Here is a 21,873-nt window from a genome sequence, read left to right as displayed (position 1 = left end):
TAGCTTTACATTAATCTCATTTATTTGTCCTAATAATTCTCAGGAAAATTCTATGTCCTTTTTGAAGGTTTTAACCACAAATTCAGGAATCATGTTGTCATTTATTTCTGCCAGTGTTCTTCTGAGTTAAAGTTGAAACTAGGTGTGAAATTTCTTTTATCTTCATTTTCAGCAAAGATGTGGTGATTATGATTGTCTACAGTCACACCGTTCTTGTACTTCAATGGGCAAGAATAACTCTCCATAGGGTGTAACATATATGTGACATATATACATAATGGAAAATACACATTAGCTCTACAAGATTTTGTTCTGGCCTCAGTGTCTCTAAAATATTTGAGTTACAGGTTCCCCCTTAGAATGATACAGTAAGACCAATGGGGGGGCGGAGCCAAGATGGTGACATGAAGGGATCTAGTCTTAGGAGCTCTCTGATAAAAACTCATAAACTAAGGACTGTAACTAAATTTTCGAGAAACAGAACCCACAAAGGGACCCAGTGAGGCAGTTCTCCTACTCAAGGTAACCTGGAAAAGAGCAGAAAGGCTCTGCTCCCCGGGGTTGGAGGGGCAGCCGGCCAGAGGGATGGCCCACCAGAGCCAAAGAACCTCAGCCTCCCGGAGGCAGCCCCAGGGCACTGGGAGCCTCAGCTCACAGCAGCGGGGGAGTCTCCTGGGCTGCACCCCGGGGAGCACCGGACTGAGTGGGGGAACAGCGGGGGACCTCTGCCAGAGCAAGCACATGGAGCCCAGCCCTCAGGGCACACAGCCAGCAGCCTGGTCTTTCAGCAGCCTAGACCTGGAAACAGAAGCAGGTGGAGCCAGTAAGCAGGAGCCCCCAAGGCATGAGCCCATTGAGCTGAGGGAGGGGAGTGAAGAGAGAGAGAGACTGCAGAGCTCTGTCCTCTGCCCCTGGAACAGGACTCTGGGGCTCTGACCACATTCAGATGCTGATCACAGTCTAGGCCCCCCCATAGAAGAGCAGGCCCCCCCCACCTCAGCCCCATGGCAGAGGGGGGCGCTTATGGTCATTCACAGACCAAGAGGGAGGACAGAGCCTCACACACTGAGACCCTTGTGGGAGTGTCCCAAAAGCTCAGGAAGCACCCCTAAAAAACATGCTTAGGCTGGGAAAATGAACAAAGAAACAAGAGGAAGACCATTGAGAAATATTTTGCAAATGAGCGCAAGAAAGATCAAAATACTCAGTCTGAAGATGAGGAAGCACAAGCTCCTGCATCTAAAGACTACAAGAAAAACAGAAATTGGGCTCAGGCTATGACAGAGCTCAAAAAAGACTTTGAAAATCAAATGAGGGAGTTAGAAGAAAAACTGGGAAAAGAAAGGAGAGAGATGCAGGAAAAACATGAAAATGAAGTCAGCAGCTTACTCAAGGAAATCCAAAAAAATGCTGAAGAAAATAGCATGCTAAAAACTAGCTTAGGTCAAATGGATAAAACAGTTCAAAAAGTTATTGAGGAGAAGAATGCTTTAAAAAGCAAAATTGGCCAGATGGAAAAAGAGATAAGAAAACTCTCTGAGGAGAATAAATCTTTCAGACAAAGAATAGAATTCAGGGAGATTGATGAATTTAACAGAAATCAGGAATCAATACTTCAAAACCAAAAAAATGAAAAATTAGAATTATTGGAATACCTGAAAGTCATGATCAGGAAAAGAGCCTTGACATCATTTTCAAAGAATTACTACAGGAAAATTGCCCTGATGTTCTAGAAGCAGAGGGCAAAATAGAAATGGAGAGAATCCACTGATCCCCCCGAGAAAGAGATCCCAAAAAACCAACCCCCAGGAATATTATAGTCAAGTTCCAGAACTCCCAAGTCAAAGAGAAAATATTACAAGCGGCCAGAAGGACACAATTCAAATATCGTGTAGCTGCAGTCAGGATCACACAGGACTTAGCAGCAGCTACATTGGAAGCTCATAGGGCTTGGAATACAATATGCTGGAAGGCAAAAGAGCTTAGAATGCAGCCAAGAATGAACTACCCAGCAAGGCTGAATGTCCTCTTCCAGGGAAAAAGATGGACTTTCAATGAACCAGGGGAATTTCAAAGGTTCCTTTTGGAATGGTCAGAGCTGAACAGAAGGTTTGATCTTCAGATACAGGACTCAGGTGAAGCATGGAGATTGGAGGAGAGGGGGGCAATATCAGGGACTTAATGAGGATGAACTGCGTGTATAGAAAAATGATACTGATAATATTCATATGAACCATCTCAGTTAATAGAGCAGGTAGAGGGAGCTTTTATAGTTGAAGCACAGGAGAAAGCTGAATTCAAAGATAAAATATGGTGTAAAAATGGAGTCAATAAGAAAAAAAGGGAAATGGAATGGGAGAAAGAAAAAGGAGAGGGAGAATAGTCCAAGCTACTTCACATAATAAGATTTTTTTTATTACATTGAGCTATTGCAATGATATGGAAGGGGGGAGGCAAGGGGGAATGAGGGAAACTTTGCTCTCATCAGAGATGGCTAGGAGAGGAAACAGTAAATATACTCAATGGGGTATAGACAACTGGAGTAAGAAGGAGGGGGGAGCAGGGGGAAGGGGTGGGGATGTGAATAAAGGAGGAGAGGATGGACCATGGGGGGACAGTGTTCAGATATAACACATTTTCTTTTTTTACTTCTTGCATGGGGCTGGGATTGGATGTCTGCCCAGGACCATAGGGCCAGGTGGATTCTGGGCCTAAGGGGTGGTATGGGGGCTCGGGGCCTCTTGGCTCCAGGACCAGGGATCTGTCTGCTGTGCCACTCAGCAACCCTACAGCAGAGTCAGAGTGAAAGGAGAGAGAAAATATAGTACACGGTAGTGGAGAAATAAGAAAGGAGGGAGTTGCGATCAGCAATGGCAACGTTGGAAAAATATGGAAGTAACTTTTGTGATAGACTTATCATAAAGAATGTGATCCACTCATGACAGAGTTTATGGTGTTGGAACAAAGACTGAAACACATTTTTTGTTATTATTATTTGGGGGAGGGTGCAGGGCAAGTGGGGCTGGGTGGCCTTCCTCGGGCCACATAGCAGGGTGATCATTGGGTGTCTGGGGCCGGATTCGGACCCAGGTGCTCCTGGCTCAAGGGCCAATGCTCTGTCTGCCACCCAGCCACCCCTACTATTATTACTATTTTATTTTATTTTGGGTCTTTTTTTTTCTCTTCTTTTTGGTTTTTGCCCGGCAGTGGGGATCGGGTGGCTTGCATGTCACATGGCTGGGTGATTATTGGGTTTACGAGGCTGGATATGGACTCGGGTGCTCTTGGCTCTAGGGATGATGCTTCGTCCATTGCACCACCTGACCATACCTACAATTATTACTATTATTTTTTTTAAGTTTAATTTTTTTCTCCCCCTTTACTTTTTTGCCCAAGCAAGTCTATCTCTATTCAATGGGGGGATGGCTATTTTGTTTACTTGTAAACAAGTATATCTTATTAATGTAAAGAAAAACATTTGTACAAAATGAGAATAAAAAATAAAGTAAAAAAAAAAAAGAATGATACAGTAAAGGTTGATAAATGCAGTCAAACCTTAAACCTTGAGCAGCTTGCTTTCAAAGTCTCCATCTTGATCTAAATGAATCTTGGCAGGAAACCTATACATTAAAAAAATACTTCCACAATACTTTAGCATTGGCTATGCCTGTGCATACTCTGTGAAATGCTAAGTCACCACTAACACATGACTTATATGCTATATCCTTCAGAGTCATGAATTCGATGTAGACAAGTTCCAAAGATTTGCTAATGCTTATATATACTCTAAATATTCAGCACAAATTATAATACTTTTCTTAATGAGCACAAGTTTAGTAATATCTGCAAATATATTAGATAGAATCTTTCAACCTCAGTTTCCTCACCTGTAAAATGTTTATAATAAGAGTACCTTCAACTTGGGAGTAAGGAATTCTTATTATCCCTATGAAGTGAGGAAGTTGAGAATGAAAGATTTTATCAATATGTTTGCATATATTACCAAGCATGTGCTCATATCTTCCTCTGTAAATCTTTATCAAATTTGATGCCCAATCTAGATTTTGGCACTTGTTATGCAGTAGTCCCTAGGTCATTTCTTTCTTCTTTCTTGCTGTCTTCTTTTCCCCAGTTTCTCTTCTTATCCCAACATTCCTGCTTATGTTCACTCAAAAATCCTAATCTCCAAAAATCCTCTTAAATCTCATGGATCTACTAGATCCTCAACTACATATGAGAATAGTATATCTTAGATCTTGCCATCATGCATAAGTATTACATTTCCATAAATGAATTTCCTGAAATTCCTTTATTTGTTCCTAATTTCTTATCATCCCTCCATAAGACTTGCCCTTCCTAAAGATATTCTCTACACATTGTGCCCTCCTGTCTTTCTAAACTTCAATATTGTTTCAGGCCTTTAATCTTACCCTGAATTCATTTTTCTTTCTTACTAATTCAAACATGTAGTTAACCAGTTCAACTTCATGCTGTAGTCTGTCTTGTGAAACCCCAACCCTAGATTACTCTCATCATTATGCTCTCTCTCCTGTTTAGGTGCAGCTGAACATAAGAGGAGGTCAAACAATTGAGCTGACCAGATCCACTAGAAATTTCTATTATCTAAAGTCAATTAAGCTGCCATGGAAACAAAGCAATCATTTTACTCTTTCTCAGTTTATTCCCTATTCCACTTTTCAAAAAAGGCTGTTCTAATCCTTTTCTTCACAAACCTCTAAAACCTCCCCTCACCCTTCAGGCTGCAGGTCTTTTTTCATATTAGGAAAATCAGAGGTCATTTCCTACTAGCCCCTTATTCATACCTTTTCTTTAGTTCAAACCCTTAGCATCATCACTGACTACTTCTTCTTTTACCCCCGGCTCCAAGAATGAGATAGCCCTTCTCTACACCAAGGTTAGACCTTCTAAAAATGTTTTTGCCTATTCCTATACTTTTTTCAGCAACTTTAATCATCTCATCTCTCTTGAGAGATGAGATTTTCAGCTTCTACAGCCAAAAAGAATATCCAAGTCTACTTGGATGCCCTACCACTCTCCTCAAGTTCTTTGTGCTAGATCTCATCTCTAATTCTCCAACAAATCTGAGTTAAGTAAGTGGCAAACTGAAGCAGCTAGGTAGTGTTAAATAGATAAAGTACAGGATTTGCATCAGGAAGACCTGAGCTTGAATCCTGCCAAAACTGTTTAACCTTACAACATGGAAACAAAGTAAAGACTGACAGAGTGCTTTCTGGGGGGGGGGGGGGGGAAGCAAGATTGGGGGGAAATTGTAAAACTCAAATAATATCTTTAATAAAAATAAATTTAAATTTTAAAAAACTGTCTAACCTTGAGCAAAGTATTTTCAGAACTTCTATTTCCTTATCATGAAAATGAAAGAATGAGTTAGTCTGAGATTATTTCCAGTTCGAAACTTATAATCCTATGATCTTAGGAAAAAACTGTCAATTTTCATTGCCTTTACTCCCTTTCCTTACTCATTCTTCAACTCTTTATGTTCTCTTGGCTATAATCTCATCACTCAACTCATACTGCTATCTCCAAATTTAGCAATGATCTCTTCATTGCCAAATCTGATGGTCTTTTATAATTTTCATCATTCTTATTCTATCATAGGGTTTTTGTGACACTCCTCTCTCCTGATTCTCCTATCTGTTTAATCACTAATTATCAATCTCCTTTTCTGGCTCATCATCCTTATTATCCCAAAACTCTGGATAGATCCCAAAACTCTAATTTGGACCTCTTCTTTTCTCCATATATTTTACATGTTTTATATACTCCTTGGTGACCTTATCAGTTCCCCTAGATTTAATTATCATCTTTATGAAGATACCCCTAAAAAGCATTTTTACTTAAGATTTATATGTCCAGTCCCAAAGTTTTGAGCTCCAATTTCACATCATTGCTTATTAGACATTTCAAACTGAATGTTCCATAGCATCTCAGATTTAACATGTCTGGATCAGAAATTCTTATCTTTATTCCAGAAAATATCCTTTTTCAAATTTCCCTATTTCTTTCTTTTTGAAGTGTCTTTTATTCATTTTTAAGCGGAAATGCCTTTATTCTTTTTTTGTCCCAGATTCTCTTGACCAATGAGAAAGCAAGGAAAAATATATTTATTCAAAAATATATTTCTGCAATTACCATATTATAGGAAGAAGGGGGAGGGAAGAAAGGAAGAAAGAAAAAAAAAAAGAAAATATGTCCACTTCCCATCTATCAGTTTTGGATCTGGAGTCAGAAAGATGTTTCATCACAAGACCTTTGGAATTATGGTGGGTAATTATATTGATCAGAGTCTTTCAAAGTTGAAATATTGCTATTACTCTAGATTATTCCCTGCTCATTTTATTTTAAATCAGTTCATGTATCTCTTCAAAAAGTTTTTCTGAAATTATCCGATTTATCATTTTAAAATTTTCTTCCAATTACAAGTAAAAATACTTTTCAACATTCATTTTTGTAAGATTTTGAGATCCACATTTTCTGCTTTTTTTCTGCTTCCCTCTCTTCCCTCAATCCTCACCACATATTGGTACCTTTCACCATTTCTTACAGAACATTCATAAATCATAATTTGTTTAACCATTCCCACCAAACTGATAACCATCTCTTCAGTTTCTAATTCTTTGACACAACAAAAACAGCTGCTCTAAATATTTTTGTACATATAGGCTCTTTTCCTCTTTCTTTGATCTTTTTTGGGGTATGGTCCTACTAGTAGTTTTGCTGGGTCAAAAGGCAGAATTTAATAGCCTTTTGATCATAGTTTCATGCTTTTCAGAATGCTAGCAACTTTGCTTCAGCTCCCCCAAATCCTCTTTAATAATGACCTAGAAAATGTATCAAACTGAATTCTAAACAAGAAAGTCAAGAAAAAAGTCACAGTGAGTCATTTGTCCAACCTACAGCAGCTTGAAAGATAAATGGAGAGTTTGAAAACTCTGGGATGAGAACTGGCAAGGAGTCAAGGGCTCAGCAAAAAAACAACAAAAACATTGGGCAGTAAAGGACACCAGCTCAGCACAGAGGGACTGAAAGGGGGTTGACTACATAGGCAGAAAGATATACCCTGTACTATCACCAGGAGCAGGACCTGATGCCATCTAGCAGTTCTCTCATATCCAGTACTGGTTTGAAGTTCCAGAGCAGAGAGGCATGATCTCAGTTGCCTGGGCCCTATCTGAGTGAGGATTGGAAGACTAAGAGCAGTAACTAGACCTCTCCCTAGATCACATCATATTGGAAATACTGAAAATTTATTGGCCTATCAATAGATAAATTTTGAGAAAAAAATGGGACATAAAAAAAGAAGCTCAAGCCAATCAACTCCACCACCACCATAGGAAGTAGGCTAGAAAAATGAGCAAAAACAGAAAAGTTGAACTAGTTCATAGATCCACCAACAGACAATTATGCATATCCCAGTCTCCCAGGCTCACAACCTAGGTATTACTCATAGCTCTACACTCTCATTCACCCTACATATCCAAATGGTTGCTAAATATTGACATTTAATCTCTACAGATCTCTGATATTTGTTCCCTTCTGTCTACTCCCTTCAAGCTCTCATAACCTCTTGCCTATTATTTCTATGGCTTTCTAATTAGTATCACTGCCCAACTCTCCACTTTTTACAGCTGCAAAAGTTCCTAGAATTCAATTTAAATTGATTTGATATTATTCTATTTGCCTTTTTAAGTCATTGTATAAATCAATTTTCCTAATTATTTTTATTTTACTTTACATCAATATTTGCAAGTCTTCCTCTGCTTCTTTGTATTTATTATAATCATTACTTCTTATACTCAGTAGTAGCCAATTACATTAAAATACCAGAACTTATCTATTTCTCAACTGATTGGAAAACACTTAGTAACCAATCTTTTCCATCATGTCATATGTCTCCTATCTGATTGCATACCTTCTGAGAGAAAAGGAGAAGCATCATTCCATATTGCTAGTCTTCCACTTTTTGAAGTGTGGAGAAAAGACATCAGTCCATCAAGCTTCCAATGTAATACAGTGCCTTGAGGAAAGAGCATATAATTCTTAATCCTTCACCTGCACTATCCAAGATTTTGAAAGTATTCTATCTTTAGGTTTTAATATTACTGACTTTGAAAATATTCCTAAACTTTCCACTTAATATGTTATTAACAAACTCTTCCCTAGTCATACATTCCCAGTGTTCCTAGTATGTATAGGACATCATCTAAACCCTATTCTTTTATTCCCATTTCCCTCAACCCATTTCTCCAACTACTCCCCCTTTTCATTGTGCCCTCTAAAATACTTCCTCCATAGACAAGAAGCTTATTTTTCTATTAAATATTTTCCTGTCCAACTCCTTCCATTTTTTGGCCCTCACTAGAATCTGATGACACAGCACCCTGATTGCCCTTTTTTGGCATTGTATTTCTAGCACTTTTTATTATTCAACAAAGGAATTTATTCCCACTGCCACTTCCAATTTATCACTCTACCACCATCACTTAGTAAACTTTGATAATTATACAATCCTACATCTACCTCCCAATCAAAATTCTGGTAGTTGTCAGCTATTAACCTCCAGAATATTCTCCTTATTCCCTCAATGAATTCAGTACATAGCTCCCAATCTTTCTCTCCCTCTCTTATACTGGGGACTTTAGCAATATATAGTAATTCTTTCAAATACTCAACTTCCAATTCCTTGACTTACTCATTTCCATTATATAACCTTCCATCATAGATGTATGTGTGTGTATGTATATATATATATATATATATATATATATGTGTGTGTGTGTGTGTGTGTATGTATGTATATATATATATATATATATATATATATATATATATATATATATACCCCTTGCCATAGCCTTGCTTGCTTGGATATATATATATATATATATATATATATATATATATATATATATCCAAATCAATAGCAAAACAGAAATCAGACAATTTAAGGTTAAGCAGATCTCCCATTGATATCAAGATAATTCAGCTCAGGGTCAAACTAGGTGGTGCAGTAGATAGAGCACCAGTCCAGAGTCAGAAGGACCTAAATACAAGTTCAGTCTCAGATACATAATAACTACCTAGCTATATAATCTTGGACAAGTCACTTAACTCCATTGCCTGCCCCCCCCCAAACAAAGGTAACTCAGATCAGCCTAGGGAGAGTTCCAAATTTTACACAAGGAGAAATTCTCTGAAGTCTCAAGAGTAATAAACTGGGAAAAGGAATAGGATCAAAGTTTTCTGTGGAAATTTCTTCGCAGAATATTTTGGTCTTCATTGACCTAAAGAGAAATTATCAACATGGATCTTCTCTCTCTGAACTGGAAGCCAGAAAACAAACCTGAAAAGTATTGAAGAAACCAGATACTCTTCTCTTCCACTCAAGCATCAATATGGGGACTTTCTACCAATAAGAGTCTTCATTTCAATGGGCTTTGAGGTTTGGTTTCCATTTACTCCACCAGGTCAAGATTATTTATAGTCCCTTTCAAAAAAATCATCTGGGGCAAGTTTAAATTGTAATAATTATTCAAATACAAAAGCAGATGCCAGGTCTTTAAAATAGCTATTTTTCATTTTATTATGTTCATTTGATTATGTATAGTATTATGTTCACATTATCACAATATCTGTTAATTGTTTTACATATTATAGTTATCAACTCTTTTATCCATGTTGCTTTTCATTGATTGTTGTGTAAAAAAAATTGCATGAACTTTTGAAATGTTTGTGTTTTTCATCTGGTATGTAGTTATGAATATTGTCATGATAGTATCCTTCTAAGAGATATTCTGTATAATGTCAGGTCTATTATATATATATATGTACTGTTGATGTATATTGATTTCAGTTTCAGTGATATCAAAGTTCAGTTAACTAGGAGACCAGGAAAATCATCCTTGTCATTTTAAAGAGTTTATCATAGTATATTAGTTTGCCACTTTTTCCCTTCAATAGAAAACTTTGCTCTTTATCCACATAACCTATAATACCTCATCCTTTCAGTTCTCTCTAGTCTAGACCATTATCTCTGTAATAGTCAAATTCTGTTCCTTTCCTCATCTTGACCATTTCATTAGTCTCCTCTCTTCAGTCCTTTGCACCCTTACAATGTCTTCAATTATTCTCTTCCAGGCCTTAACCTTGATTATAATAAGTACAAAAGAAATAGTACTAAATGACTACAGTTATCTACTGTTTGACAAACTGAAAGATATTAACTTCTGGGATAAGAACTCACTAACTGATAAAAATTGTTTGAAAAACTAGAAGATTTTATGGCAAAAACTAGGTATAGATTGACATCTCACACCCTATACCAAAAATAAGGTCAAAATGGGTACAGAATTTAGACATAAAGGGTGCCACCACAAATAAATCAAAAGATCAAGAAATACTCTAACTATTAGATCTGTGGAAAGGAGATAAATTCAAAACCAAACAAAAATTAGAGAACATTATAAACTTCAAAATGAAAGATTTTGACTATATTAAATTAAAAAGTAAATTCTATTCAATAGGAATCAGGAAAGCAGAAAACTGAGATACAATCTTCACAATTAGGAGTTCTGATAAAGGTCCCATTTCTAAAATATATAGAGAATTGAATCAAATTTATGGGGTTAGAAACCATTCCCCAAATGGGCAAAGTTTATGAATGGACAGTTTTCAAATGAAGAAATTAAAACTATATATAATCATATGAAAAAAATGCTCCAAATCATTATTGATTAGAGAAATGCAAATTAAAATGACTAGGAGGTATCACCTCACACCTACCAGATTGGTTAAGATGACAAAAAGGGAAAATGACCAATGTTAGAGAGGTTGTGGGATGATTGTGACATTGATGCATTGCTGGTGGAGTTGTGAAGTGATCCAACCATTCTGGAGAGCAATATGGACCTATACTCAAAGAGCAGTAGAATTTTTTCATTCCCTTTGACCCAGCAATTCCAATTCTAGACCTATCTATATCCAAAATAAATCATAAAGAATAGGAAAAGTACCACATGTTCCAAAAGTCACACATGTTCATAGCAGCTCTTTTTGTAGTGGCAATGAATTGGAAATTGAAGGCATGTTCATTAATTGGGGAATGGCTACATAACTTATGGTATATGAATACTATGGAATACTATTGTTCTATAAAAACCATAAATGGTCAGCCTCTGGAGAAGCATGGAATGGATTATAGGATCTGATGGTAAGTGAAGGAAGCAGAACCAAGAGAAAAATTTACACATTAACAACAGCATTGTGAGCTGATCAATCTTGATGGAAGCAGCTCTTCTCAGTAGTGCAGAAAACTAGGACAACCAAATTAGACTGCCTATGGACAATGATATACCCATTCAGAGGAAAAAAATAAAACAAAAAACCTTCAGAATCTGAAGAACACTTTATAAAAAAATATTTTGCATGTATTTCTCTCCCTTAATCCTAATTCCTTATACTGAAAATGACTAATCTGTAAACATTTATCACAAATATATATGTACAATGTTAACCTGACTATTCATCGCTGAGGGAATGGAGATGGGAAGGGAGAATGGAAGGAAATTTCGTAACTTTAAAATATACATATGCAAGGCAGACTCAGAAACTTTTTGAAAACAATTACAAAACACTTCTCACACAAATAAAATCAGATTTAAATAACTGGGCAAATATCAACTGCTCATAGATAGGCTGAGCTAATATTATAATAATAATGACAATTTTACCAAAATTAAACTACCTGTTTAGTGCTCTACCTATCAAAATTCCAAAAAAATTACTTTAATGACTTAGAAAAAAATGCAAGCAAATTCTTATGGATAAATAAAAAGTCAAGAATTTCCAAGGATTTCATGAAAAAAGTGCAGAAGAAGGGGGACTTAGCCCTGTCATGTCTAAAATTATATTATAAAGCATCAGTCATCAAAACTGTCTGGTATTGGCTAAGAAATAGAGTGGTGGATCAGAGGAATAGACTAGGTCCAATAGCAGGAATTAATTACAGTAATCTGTGGTTTGATAAACCCAAAGAGTCCAGCTATTGGGATAAAAACTCTTTGATAAAAACCGGAAATTTTTATTGGAAAATTGGAATTAGTATGGCAGAAACTTGGATTAGACCAACACCTCACACCCTTTACCAAGATAAGATCCAAATGGATAAAAGATTTAGACATTAAAAACAATATTATAAGCAAACTAGGAGATCAAGGCGTAGTTTACCTGTCTGACCTAAGGAAAGGGAAACAGTTTATGACCAAGGAAGAGATGGAGAACATCATTAAAAATAAATTAGATTATTTTGATTATATTAAATTAAAAGGCTTTTGCACAGACAAAACCACTGTAACCAAGATCAAAAGTAATGTAGTATATGGGGGGGGGGGGATGCAACTAGTTTTTCTGATAAGGGATTCATTTCAAAATTATAGAGAACTAAGTCAAATTTTTAAGACAAGCCATTCCCCAAAGTCAAAGCATGTGCAAAGGCAATTTACATATGAGGAAATCAAAGTGATCCATGGTCATATGAAAAATTGTTCTAAATAATTAATTATTCAGAAATACAAACTAAAGCATGTCTGAAGTACCACCTCACACCTCTCAGACTGGCCAGTACGACCAGAAAGAACAGTGATCAACGTTGGAAGGGATGTGAGAAATCTGGGACACTAAAACATTGTTGGTGGAGCTGCAAACTCATCCAACCTTCCTGGAGAACAATTTGGAATTACACCCAAAGGGCAACAAAATGTGCATACCCTTTGATCCAGCAATACCACTACTGGGTCTATACCCTGAAGAGATTATGAAAAGGGGTAAAAATATCACTTGCACAAAAATATTCATAGCAGCCCTGTTTGTGGTGGCAAAAAATTGGAAATTAAGTGAATGTCCTTCAATTGGAGAATGGTTTAACAAACTGTAGTATATGTATGTGATAGAACACTATTGTTCTATTAGAAACCAGGAGGGATGGGAATTCAGGGAAGCCTGGTAGGATTTGCATGAACTGATGCTGAGTGAAATGAGCAGAACCAGAACATTGTATACCCTAACAGCAACATGGGGGTGATGGTCAACCTTGATGGATTTGCTCATTCCATCAGTGCAACAATCAGGCACAATTTGGGGTTATCTGAGATGGAGAATACCATCTATATCCAGGAAAGAATTGTGGAGTTTGGCAAAGACTATTAGCTTTAATTTTAAAAATATACCCTTATCTTATTATATAATTTTGCTATCTCATAATTTTTGTCTTTTCCTTAAAGGTATGGTTTCTCTCTCTCACCACATTAAAATTAGATCAATGTAAACCATGGAAACAATGTAATGACTAACAGATTGCCTTCTGTGGGGGTGGGGGAGGCAAGAAGATGGGAAAAATTGTAAAACTCAAAATAAATAAAATCTTCCTTTAAAAAAAAAGTAAAAGACATTCCATTTCTTGTTTCCAAGTATTTCGGAGTTCTCAAATGCTCTCCCTCCTCATCTATGTCTCCTCACTTCCCTAATGTCTTTCAAGTCCAAACTAAAATCCTATCTTTTACAAGAAGTCTTTCTAAAACCCAATTCAAGGGCCTTTCCTCTGTTAATGAGTGAATGAGGGATGGGGAGAGAGAGAGGGGGGGGATTTGATTGTATATGAATAATAAACAGACAGAAAGATAGAGATACAGATAGACTGTAAGGTTTTTGTGAGTGTGACTGTCTTGACTTTCTTTGTAGCTTAAGAACATAGCATACCACCTGGTACATAATAGGGGCCTACAAAATTTGTACTGACTGATTTCACGAAGTCTTGCTGTTATAAGTTCTTTGTTGGTATATTTCTTTTCATTATTTGCCTACTTGAGGTATATCTATCTATTAATATGTATATACATATACATACATATATACACATATACATATACATTTATTTCTATTATTTGCCTGCTTCGGGTATATCTATCTATTAATATGTATATGTATATATATATATATAAAAATAATTTATTCATCTTCTTTGCCTAATTCTAGAATCATAAGCCCAATCAACAGGACTGCTAACAGATTATTACTGTGCCCATCTTTTTATACAACAGCTATAAAATTAACTGATCCTCTCTTTTGTCTATTGTGCCCTTATTATTTTGTTAACTTGCTGAGTATGAGTTGGCATTTCAGAGTTGCTTTGATTTTCATTTCTCTTAAAAAGAAAGACACTTATAATCTAGACTAGTAGTTTTAGTAAGCCAAAAGTCCTAGACTGAGAGGGAGAAGAGGGTTCCTCTATTCCTCTCCCCTTAATCATTGTCATAGTAACCATATTACAATATGCTAGATCATGGTATACTAGTATTTGTTATACTGATACATTTTAGGTGCATAAATGCTTTTTGTTTGCTTGACTAGATGTTAATTATGAGGATCAACCCTTCATAAGTTCCCCCCAGAGATAATAGGTATTTGTATTGGAGGTTACTAAGAATCTTTCTATAATGTGTGTGTGTGTGTGTGTCTGTGTGTGTGTATAAAACAAGGCTGAATTCCTTTAAAAATTAATCATATTGGTCATCATGATCAACTAATGCTCTTAAATATCCAAAAATAATTGAAAAGCATAGTCTAAAGAAAGAAGTGACATCAGAATCAGAGCTTACACTTCACATAAGCAAAAAAGAAGCTAGCCTTAAATTGTTTTGCTGATGACTTATCCTGGTCCCTTCGCCTGAATACTAGTGCTTATATAAACATGAAGAAACCTAGTCATGGCCCCAGATATTCTACATACCTGGAGATACTCTCCCTGACCACCCCCACCCCTCCAGACCACCCTCAGTCTGGAAGCACCCAAAGAAACCTTGGCAGCCTTCTTGCTCCCTGCATTTGTTGTTTATCTAAGATGGCAAACCTTAGCTCATATTATCCAATAAACCCTCACATATGAGGTATGTATTAGGTTTTGCTTTCATCTTTTAGTGGTAATATTTATCACATAGCTATCTATTTAGAAAATATTTCCTACTAAATCACCTTTCCAATGCTTTAAATTAGACCCCAGAATTCTTCTAGAAGGCAGACTTGAACACTGACACTTTACTAATTAGACTTTACTAATTAGACTGGAGTTGCATCTTGGTGACTGATCAATTGAGCCTCTTGTCAGAGTAGCCACCTCTCTGTGGTCTCCAAGAATAACTTATGAAGCAATTCACATTTGTCCTTTTCTTTTTTCTATGCTTCTTCTCGACTTGAACTTCTGACTAGAATTTAACAAGGTTGGGCAAGGAATTTTTACCTGTTTCCACAAAAAAAAAGTGCATTGCCATAGAAGCACCTGGTAAGAAACCTCCTACTTGCCCTGGCAAGCCTGGGAGAGGAGTTCTTGGATCTTCAATTCATTTATGTCTTCTGTTATTCTATTTACTTTTGTCAGCACAGGTCAGAGAGCAGTGAACTCAGGTATGAACACTTGCAATATTAGTGGTTGCAATATTAGTGGTTCCTGAGTTGGAAAGTTCCTTTATTCAAGAGGCTTTCCAGAGGAAAAAAACTTCTTGATAGTATATCTCTAGGAGAAGAAAGAGGATCCTCATATTGTCCTGTAATGAAGGACTAAAGCTATACCATCAAGTGAGGGGAGGGAAGTGAAATCAGAGATCTGGACCTTGCCTACTCTATTGTTGCTATGAATTGCTTAACCAGGGTAGATCTGAAGTGAAGTAGAATATATTTGCTCAGTGCATGCTCGTTGTCTCTACATTTTAGTGATTATCTAATGAATCATTTGTGGAGTCCTGAAGTCGGGAAGACCAAAATTCAAATTCAGCCTCAGACACTTACTAGCTGTGTGATCTTGTGTAAGTCACGTAACCTTGTTTATCTCAATTCTTCTTTAAAAATGAGTTGGAGAAGTAAATGGTCAAGGACTCCAGTATCTTTGCTAAGAAAATCTTACCAAGATCGTGGAGAGTTGGAAATGATTGAAATGACTGCAACAATAGCTATTTAAATACTTTGTTTCTTTATTCATAGGTTCCATGAATCCTTTGCATATATTATGTTATTCATTTTCTGGGCAAATATATATATGCCCATCTTGTTCATTAAGTACTAATGCTAGAGCACTGTATTTAGGAATAAACTAAGTTTTGCTTTTAAAATTTAAAATTGCCCTGAAGCTTTTACCAAAGAAAGAAACTGACAATTTGGAATCAGATGACAGACCTGGGCCCAAGTATGTGTGAATCCAGTGTCTGTGAGATTTCTGACATATATATATATATATATATATATATATATATATATATATATGATATCAACAAAATAATATTGGTTGGTAAAATTTTGAAATATTTTTCTTTCTTAGGTGATTTGGTGATGCAGTGTATAAGACCATTCATATCACTCATTTTTGAACAAATCTTTTCTTTATATAGAGTGTATATAGTAATACCTTAGTTTAGTCCATGTCAAATGACTATAAATTCTGAATTAATGGAATCCAAATCATTGAGATTTTAATAGGTAGTCAATACATGTTTTACTATATTGAAGAGGTATTGTGAAAGCAAAAGAAAAGAACACTTGGGGTCATGAAATTCCTATTAATGTTTTAATTCCATTCAGTAATTCTTTTTGTGGAGATCATAAAACAGTGTCAGAAAATTTTGTCTTCTATTTTTTAAATGTTTACAGGAACAGGGTTCTTAAACTCAAAAATATTTTTCAACAGGAAAGCAAAATAATTTAGATAGCAATACTGAGATGCATTTTCCATTGCTCCTGAAAATTATTTTCAAAAAGATCTTTTTCTGCTCTCCAAATTTTAATTGGTTAAATCCCAAGAGCCAACACCACCAACTCATTTTCTGAATCATCTTCCATCATAATAAACTTGGTTTTTTTGTGAAAGATTTTATTTATTTTGAATTTTACAATTTTTCCCTAATCTTTCCCCCCCACACACAGAAGGCATTCTGTTAGTCTTTACATTGTTTCCATGCTATACATTGATCTAAATTGAATGTGCTGAGATAAATAATATCCTTAAGAAGAAAAAAAATACAAGACATAGCCAGATTACATAATAAGATTTTTTTTTAATTTAAAGGTAATAGTCTTTAGTCTTTGTTCAAACTCTGCAATTCTTTCTCTGGATACAGATGGTATTCTCCATCTCAGATATCCCCAAATTGTCCCTGATTGTTGCATTGATGGAATGAGCAAGTCCATCAAGGTTGATCATCACCCCTGTATTGCTGTTAGGGTGTACAATGTTCTTCTGGTTCTGCTCATTTCACTTGACATCAGTTCATGCAGATCCTTCCAGGTTTCCCTATAGCCCACAATAGCTCTGGTATGGGTCTGGACAAGAATTTCCAAGAGTCAGGTTGTGTAGAAAAACATACCCAAATACAAAAGGTTGGGAAGTGGAAATCTACCAACTTTATTTTTGGAAAATCAGAATTTTTATAGCAAAAAACTTATCTCAGGTATGACCGGTTAAAGGAGACCCGGTTTTACAATTTTCTGGGTAAATTTACAATATTTGTTCTTAGAAATATGCATACTTCTCTATCAAAGAAACATTTTACAACCACCCCTGGAGCCACAGATTATCCTAGGTCAGGGTTCACTGGTGAGCCAATGCATCCAATACAATGAATAATAATCCATGCATATCTTTAATGAAGAAGATCATCAAGGATATGTGAAGATCACTCCCTGGGGCTGGCCCTCTATATTTCACTGAATTCCCATCTCTCCTGGTTTCTAATAGAACAAGAGTGTGCTGAGCCATTCCCCAAATGAAGAACATTAACTTAATTTCAAATGTTTTGCCACCACAAACAGGGCTGCTATGAATATTTTTGTTCAAGTGATGTTTTTACCCTTTTTCATAATCTCTTCAAGGTATAGATCCAGAAGTGGTATTGCTGGATCAAAGAGTATGCACATTTTTGTTGCCCTTTGGGCATAATTCCAAATTGCTCTCCAGAAAGGTTGGATGAGTTCACAGCTCCACCAACAATGTATTAGTGTCCCAGATTTCCCAAATCCTTTCAACACTGATCATTGTCCTTTCTAGTCATACTGGGTAGTCTGATAGGTGTGAAGTGGTACCTCAGAGATGCTTTAATCTGCATAATAATAAAATTTTTTGTAAAAAAAACAAGAGAATATAGGGTGGTTAGGTGGCACAGTGGATAGAGCACCAGCCCTGGAGTCAGGAGTACCTGAGTTCAAATCTGACTTTAGATACTTGATAATTACCTAGCTATGTGGCTTTGGGCAAGCCACTTAAGCCCATTTACCTTGCAAAAGCCTAAAAAAAACCTCCAAGAATATGATATACATACATGCTTAGATTTTCCCATACATTGTGTCCTATGAAAATTAAACAAAAAGAAACAAGAATAGACAAAATGTTTGAGATTTCTTAGACCTGTTTCCAGATTTTTATTAAATCTGCTTTCTCATTTCCTCTATACTCTGATTCAAATAAAATTAATGGATATTTATTTTTACCTATATTATATGAGAGATATTCTCAGATTGTTTGGTGGTAGTTGAGTGAGTGTTTTTCTAAATTTTTTCTACCATTTACTGTCAATACAATTCAGAATCATAAAAATACCACCATAGTACAATCACTCTAGGAGCTCAAAAGCATTGCAAATATAGAAAGGTATTCGGTATTACTATTGGATATTGTTTATATTACTGTCAACATACAGACAATAGAAGAACTGTGATAAAAGAAGGATGAAGAGGAAGAAGAGATAAAGGAGGAAGAACTGATGAGAAATTAGGATTATGTACAACATGTAAAGTTATGTGTTTCTCTCTGCCTTCTGTCTGAAATGTCTAATTTATTGGATTTATGGAAAATTTAACTGGTCTATTAAACATTCTCTGAGAAGATTCTTTGGGAATTAGCAAATAGACATCTATCTATTTGTTCACAGCTATTGTTATTTTAGATTTCACTCTTAACCACTTATCAGACTTCAGAATTTTTCCTAAATTACTTTCAGCACAAGATTGTCTATTTGATTAAGCTTGCTATTATGAAAAGTAAAGTCAAAATATTTTTTTATGAAAAAAACAAGTTGTGTACTTTTCTTAATATAATTAATTAAATTTTAAATTGTTGGTCTGGTGGCATTGATACTTTTTCAGCACATTGTTCTCATATACAGTCATATAAGTGCTTTAAAACTGATTGGTGAGAGGAATAATCAATATCATTTAAGGGTTCCAAGAAAAACAGAAAGGGAATTCTATTAAAAAATTTTCCTTTTATTACCTGAGGCTTAAAATTCCTTTAATGGCAAATAAAAACCTTTTATTTCACAATTATAAAAAAAGAAGAAAAAATCCACTATGAACAAAGTTTTTTTTTAATAAATTTTCTCAGAAATATAACGATCCAGGAAATTCTGAAGGACTTATTCTTGTAAAGCATAACTAACATTTAAATGCATTTTACATGTGTATAATTTATGTCGAATTCCTTGTTTTCTCAATGTAACAGAAGAGTATGGAAGAAGGAATTTGGAACTCAAAATCTGAAAAAATAGGTTTGATGTAACCATCGTGGAAGAAGTAGTGTGTTTGGAATCCTATGGGATGTTGAAGGCTTGCCAAAAGCAATCTGAGCAACCGGGATTGGGAAAAGTATTGTCCAGTTTGTAGCCATATGTGTCACCAATCAAATATTACAAGCTATAATTTTCCTTGAATTCCCAAAAATGTTTGAGGTAATTTTACTTCAGTGGACCTAGAAATCTTGCCCCATTTGAGGGAATGACACACTCTAATAAATACATTCTTAACTGAGAAGCTGCTAACATATTTCTCTTTTAAGATTAACTTCCATTTACTCAATATGTATCTTGGGTACCTATTTATATAAATTTTGTACCTTCAATTAAAGAACAAGGTCCTTAAGCACAGAAACCATGTTTACTTTTTCTTTCTGGGTCCAATATTGCACAATCATACACAAAGTATACCATTAAAATTTTTTTTGTTTATTGATTGGACAATTATCTAAGGTCTTTCAGTTTTCTTTTCTCACCTGTTAAATGCAGAACTACTTGAATTATTTGCTTCATGATAAATTTAATTCAATAATCATTTTTATGCACTTATTGCTGAGTGCAAATAAACTGAAAAATGATATTTACAATAAATCTTATAATTTTAACAGCTTTAAAGAGTCTTTTTTTGTCTTTTTTTGTCTTATTTTTGCTATAAACACTAATTTTACATGACTGGCATCAACTTCACAAAATTTTTTAATTCTTCACCATTCTTCACCAAATGAACTAAAGATAAACTTAATAACCGATATGATTCATATTGGATATTAAGTTTATCTTTAGTCCATTTTTTCAAGTTTACACTTGATTTTAGCCCACAAACACTTGAATGGGATTTAAGTCAGGAAAATGCTCAGGTCATTGAAAGCAGGTTTTTCTCCATCCTTTGAATAAACATGGTTCAAAGATATGTCACAGTATTACATCTTCACTTAGAAATGTCTCTAGTTCCATGACAATACTGCTTTTTAATATATCAAAATATTTGTTAGTTGTGAATATTCTCACAAGAGGGATAAGACTTCAAGACTACCTAGAAGTTTTAAAAATCTCCAAAATGTTGTTAGGAAATAAAGTATTTACAAGTCTGATGAAGAGTATGAGCCAGATCTTATAGGCTCACTCATACTACTGTGGCCTGAGTGAAAAGGCATTTCATGTGTAGAAATTATTTTTGTCTAATCTCCAGTCTGCATTTGCACTATCTTGCCCATAACCAATTTTTTTCCCTTCATGACTGTGTTGTCTGTTTTTTAAGCTAGTTTTCTTGCTGTTTTTATAAATTCAAGAAGTAAAAACTGAATTTTAGAAGAGTAAGTAACATCTCCAGTTTCCAAATATATCTGAAAGTATTTGCTTGTTTTCTATGGATTAATTAGACTTTTACATCAAGAATTTGTTAGTTCTTGGTGGTATTTTCATTTTTTTATCATACTTCTCTTTGCCACCTATTTCATTGTGGATTTGACCACTGAAATGATAGACTTCCCTATACCAACAGCCAATAGAGTAATATCTCTATTGTTGAAGTGTGTTTTTTAAAAGTTACAACTTTTAAGGGAAGGTGGTAGAAAATTGTAGAAGTCAAAAGTTTGCAAAAGGATAAATGTTAAAAAAACTATCTTTGCATTTAATTGGGGGGGAAATGATCATTAAAAATAAAATTAGAACTTAAACTTTTTCATGTTTCCTTGGAAAAATATCTATTCTTTAAAAAACAGATGTAAAAATATAAAAAATAATGAAGCATGTGTGTGAAGAAAAAAATCAGAAAAAAACTCGACTAATAGAAAATTAACTAAAATTGGGGAAAACAGTTTTATCTGTTCAAGGTCATATTTTCTAAGTAGAAACAGACATGCCTACCTATATCTGTTACATATCAAAATTTGTTACAAAAATTTTGGGTTTTTGCTTTCTCAGTTGGGGAGCAAAGAAGAGAGTGAGGGGAAGAGAAAGAAAATAGACCTTTATTTAAATTTTTAAAAATAAATAAATGCTATTTATTGTAGTTTGGCATTAAGAAAAGACAGAGAAATGAAATCACATATGTAAATATGCATATAGCTATTTGAAATAAAAATACTACAGTAAAATCTAACTAATGAAATATGCACATTGAATACATCATTCAGAAAATAGTCTAATATTTTTAGTTAAGAAAAATAAGCCATCTAATTGTCTAGCAGCTGGTTATTTCTTTGAGTTTCAAATAATCTTGATTAATGTGATG

The sequence above is a fragment of the Macrotis lagotis genome, chromosome 6, assembly GCF_037893015.1.
Source record: "Macrotis lagotis isolate mMagLag1 chromosome 6, bilby.v1.9.chrom.fasta, whole genome shotgun sequence".
In the NCBI taxonomy this organism is placed as follows: domain Eukaryota; kingdom Metazoa; phylum Chordata; class Mammalia; order Peramelemorphia; family Peramelidae; genus Macrotis; species Macrotis lagotis.
Note: the sequence above shows the minus strand (reverse complement) of the source record.